The following is a 5,243-nucleotide window of genomic DNA, read 5'->3' on the forward strand; positions in this document are numbered from 1 at the left end:
TGAGCCACCCAGGGATTCCCTGTCTTGTTGCTTTTAATATTTTTTTCTTTATGACTGTATTTTGCCATTTTAATTACAATATGTCTTGATATTGATCTACTTTTGTTGAATTATGTGTGTGTGTGTGGTGGGGAGGTTTCTCTGTGCCTTCTGGATGTGGATATCTCTTTCCTTCCTCAGAATAGGGAAGTTTTCAGCTCTTATCTCTTCAAATAAAATTTCTGCCCCCTTTTCATTCTCTTCTTCTGGGACTCCTATAATGTGACTATTATTACTTTTGATGGAGTCGCGGAGTACCATGAGTCTATTTTGTTTTTTAATATGACTTTTTCCCTTTTGTTCATTTAGATTATTTTCTATTACTCTGTCTTCTAAGTCACCAATTTGTTTCTTTGCTTCTTCCAGCCCACTGTTCCATCAGGTGTGTTTCTCATTTCATTTATTGAGCCCTTTACTTCTGCTATGGTGTTCCTCATGTCTGTATTAATAGTCTCACTGTTGTCTTCCATTCTTTTTCAATTCCAGTGAGTATCTTTATGATCATTACTTTGGAGTGCCTGGTAGCTCAGTTGGTTAAGCATCTAACTCTTGATTTTGGCTCAGATCATGATCTTAGGGTCCTGGGATTGAGCCATATTGGGCTGCTGGGGAGTCTGCTTGAGAATTCTCTTCCTCTCCCCCTGCCCCTTCTCTCCCTTGTGCTCTCTCTTTCTCTCTAAAATAAATAAATAAATCTTGAAAAAATAAATTCTCTGTCAGATATGTTACTTATATCTGTTTTATGTTACTTGTATCTGTTTTACCTAGATGTCTGGCTGTGGCTTTGTCCTGTTCTTTCATTTGGGATAAATTTCTCTATCTTCTCATTTCGTCTAAGTCTCTGTGCCTCCTTTTGTGTTAGAAAAGTCAGCTACATCTTTCCTTGAGGGTAATGTCCTTTTGGAGAGAGGTCCTATATAGCCCTGCAGTATAGTGTCCCCTGTTCCCCAGGTCTGGTGCTTTAGGTCTCCAATGTGTGCTGGGTATGCTCTGCTATTTTGCCCTGGCTCCTTTATCATTCAGGCCAATCATCTACCGAAGTTTTCTGTCCTTTGTAGGTAGTGTTTGATCCTTGGCCTTAATGTGGTGAGTTTGAACTAGGTTTGCTCTTGTCTGCTTGTGAAATGAGACCTGTCACCATTGCTGCTGCAACTGAGGCCCTGTAAAACATCTGGATTGGGAGACATGTATGGGCAGGGGCTTGGGCTGGTCTTCTGGGGAAGGGACCCACCACACTGGGACTGAGATAGGTATTTCTGGGGAAGGGAGGTTCCACTGGAGCTCATTGAGGGCAAGGCTTGGTATAAACAAGTTAGGTAGTGAGTGAATGGTACTATGCTGGTTCCCGCAAGTGGCCCTGTGCTTATGCTAAGGGGTAAGAAGTGGAAAATGGCACCTGTCAATTCCTTTGTTCTTGGAGGAGTCTCTGTGAATGCTGCCTCCCTGAGACACACTCTGAGATGTGCAAATAACAGATCACTGTTTCCACACTGTAGGTCTGCAGACTATTTGCCTGGTCTTCTCTACAAGAGCAGCCCCAACGCCCTGGGCTCTCCCTGAGCCAAGCCTACTCCAGGTTGTAAGCCCCACTGGTTGCAAGAACTCATGAAATTTGACCCCTCCCACATTCTATGTCAGTTGCCATGGGGGTTCATTTTCTCTGTAACCTTCTCTGCAACCATGGTGACCACAGTCCATTTCTCCCAAACCAGGTCTTCACATTTCTTCCCTTCTTCAATATGGCCTCTTCTCTATCTTTAGTAGAATTTAGTGGAATTTGTTTGGCCAGCCTTCAGGTTAATTTCTGGGGTATTTTAAATTATGATTTGATAGTTATCTAATTGTATTCATGGGACAAGGTGAGCCTAGGGTCCTCCTACTCTTCTGCCGTCTTCCTTTCCATGTGAGTAGTTTGGTCTCAGCATAGAAATCTTAGGATTGTTGGACTGCTTATGTGGCATCTGGCTTCCCTCAAAGTGCCTCAAGACATCAAGACAGAAAAACAGCATTGTTATATTCTTGTGTTGAAAATTACATCATATTACTTCTGACATACTATATTTGTTGAGGTAAAAGGTCATCTAGATTCAAGAGAAGGAAGCAAACTCTGCCTCCCTGCTATTGGGAGAAATAGCAGGAATATCAAAATTACACAGTAAAAGCACATGAAGGTTAACAGGTATTTTTACTGCTATGTTTGGAAATCTGACTTACTATATATAGGAGCCATGTTTCCGTAAGTTTTAGATTACTCAAGCTTACCACAGTGCCCAGTATAAGAAGACATCTACTAAGTAATTTTTGTGTTATCTTTGCACAGGGACCATGCTAATGTTCTTTGTATTGTTCCAGTTTTAGTATATGCACTGCTGAAGTGAGCACCCAGTAAGTAATTTTCAAAAAAAGTTTATTGCTTTCAGTTCATGTGCATGTGTTTTTCAGTTTGAACTTTCTGGGGTCAGCCTTTTTAAATTTTAACTCATTGTTCATAATTGTAATAGAAAAGGTGAAATAAACTTAGATACAATAAACAGTAGCAGGACTCATAAAGAACATCTAAACATATGTCTATGACAAGTGTATTAATTCCAAAATGAAGATAGGATGCCCTTTTACTTGACATTGACTAATTAGCAATTTTGTGTTTTTTCACATTTGATCTCTGTTATAACCTCTATAACCTGTATATTTATTTAAAAATACACATAGGGAAACACACACACACGAGAGAGAGAGAGAGAGAGAGAGAGAGAGAGACAGAGATTATAAGGATTTGGTTCACATGATTATGGAGGCTGGCAAGTCTGAAATTTGTAAGGTTGGACAGGTTTCTAGTAGACTAGAAACCCAGGAAGAGTTGTTGCTGAAACTGAATCCCAAAACAGTTTTATGACAGAATTCTCTTCCCTTCAGGGTAGAGCATTCTTTTTCTTAATGCCTTCAACTGATTGTGTGGGGCCCACCCATATAATGGAGGGTAATTTGCTTTACTCAAAGTCTAATGACTTAAATATTAATCCCATCTTAAAAATAGCTTGATAGCAATATACAGATGTGTTTGACCAAATATCTGGGCTCTGTGGCCTAGTCAACTTGACACATAAAATTAAGCATTACAGATACTGATGATGGGGTTGGTCATTGTTTTCGCTAAGAATTTTAAAAACCTTTAAACCCACATCAGACATTTTACTTGTGAAATTACTTTACAGCAGAAGTCTGTTTTCCAACTTTTTTCTTCATTGAATTCTCTCTTTATGTTTGTATGGAATTCTCAAGGAGATGTGGTATGAAAGGTTAGGCTAACTGCAATAATAAACCCAGAATTTTAGTGGCTTAACACAATGAGAGTTTATTTTTATTTTATCTAAGTTTTATCTGAGTAATTATCACTGTGTTAAAAAGTAGTAAAATTTAACAAACATATATTAAATACCTATTAATTGTCATGTGCTGGGTGTGGTATTACATTCTGTAATTGAATATTTATAAAAAATTGCATATAGTAGAATGTATGAAGCTCATTTTTTAGTTTTTTAAGTTTTAAAATAACTTCATTGAAATATAATTAATATACAAAAATCTTACATATTTAATTTGGCACCCTGTAAATACAGAGAACAAACTGATGGTTGCCAAAATTTATTTATTATTTATAGAAAAGCTTAACATCCGTGGGGCAAATTAAGCATCCAGACTCTCTATAGTTGTACCTCTGCCCTCTACATTCTTAGCATTGTCTCTACTCAGCTGGTACATGGGAAAAGGAGAGAGTGAGGAGAACTCTGCCTTGTTGGAAGGGAGCTGAGAAATGCAGTCTAGCAGTGTTTCAAGGAATCAGAGGAAGTTATAGATCTTGGTGAGCAATCTTAGGCTCAAATATAGGTCATCATCTAGGGGCATGAGGACTTGGGCAGTACACTCCATCTAGCAGTGAAAAATTGACTTAGGAGTAGCAACAGAACAGAAACCCCAACTAGAGGTATCTATATTCTTTTTAGAGTATTCTGTTTCTTGATTGGGATATGAAATAAGGTTTTTTACTTTCTGTTCTATAAATATACCTAGAGTATAGTACCTCTATTTTAACTGTGTATTTTAGTTTAAATCTTTAGGAAGAGAGAAGATTCTGCAAAATTTCTCTTTGCTGGAAAACAAGAAATTAAAAACAAGACTGGAGGCTTTAGATCAATCACTGTTTCCATCTGGTGAATGTTCTCTTTGATGGCCTCATTTAGAACTTCAAGAGGTTTTGCTCAAATTTAAAATTCTCATTACAGTCCCTGCCAAAGCATCTTAAATGCAAAACAATGTTAACTTTAAAAATTTAGAAATTGCTAAAGGAGACATACCATTTAGAGCCAATAACTGAAAACTGAGATAAAATGGGTCAGAGAAAAAAATTCTAGCATATTCTAGAAGACTGCTGCTCTCTGAAAATAAAAGTAACAAGACCTTCATTATGGTTTAAAGGTTCTTTTTTTTTTTTATGTAAAGCTATGTTTTTTTTGTTTTTTGTTTTTTTTGTAGCCTGTAGGTCCCATCCCAATTTCCTGGGAGATGTGAATTATAGCTGATAGAGAGTTCGCCTAACATTTGCCATTTTCTTCACCTTTGGAATGAATCCCAAATGGGCTTGGTTTTAAAGTTACATGTTTCTTCTGTTCTTCAAGTAATATTGATCTCCTTCAAATCCATTTCTTTTACTTCTTAGAAAGGAAGCCATTTTTAATGAACCAAAAAAAAGTACATTCATTTTTTTCTGCCCGAAAAAGCACTACATTTTTTATCATTAAATTAACCTTTGCCTACCTGAAAGCTTCCCAGTGGCTACCAATTTTAAGCTTTCTCCATACAAACACCTCATTGCTACTGGGTTTTAGAGATATCTTGGTAACTTAACTATTTTTTTCTATGAGGGTCTTTTCTATATTTTATATGGACTCCCATAATACATATATTTTCAAATTTTTAGTGTCTACTAAATTCTCATAGGCATAATTTTCCTTGTACATTTTTTTACTTGGATTTTTAATTTTACTAGCTTCTTTGTAATAAAATATATATATATTATATATAAATATAAATATTTCTTAAGTAAATTAGAAAGGAGAGAATAAACAATAGGAAAGTGTCAGAGAAATCATAGTGATAGATTGGCAATTTCTTTATAATTATTTTTATCATAACTCTTACACTGATAG

General features: G+C 36.4%; 1 non-coding gene across 1 annotated transcript; it reads right to left on the reverse strand.

Annotated features, from left to right (window-relative positions):
- Positions 1–2,314: 2,314 nt before the first annotated feature.
- Positions 2,315–2,421, reverse strand: LOC112922781 (U6 spliceosomal RNA). The gene has a single exon (XR_003235522.1). It is a non-coding gene; the product is annotated as a U6 spliceosomal RNA (small nuclear RNA).
- Positions 2,422–5,243: the final 2,822 nt, after the last annotated feature.

The sequence above is a fragment of the Vulpes vulpes genome, chromosome 1 (assembly GCF_048418805.1).
Source record: "Vulpes vulpes isolate BD-2025 chromosome 1, VulVul3, whole genome shotgun sequence".
NCBI lineage: Eukaryota > Metazoa > Chordata > Mammalia > Carnivora > Canidae > Vulpes > Vulpes vulpes.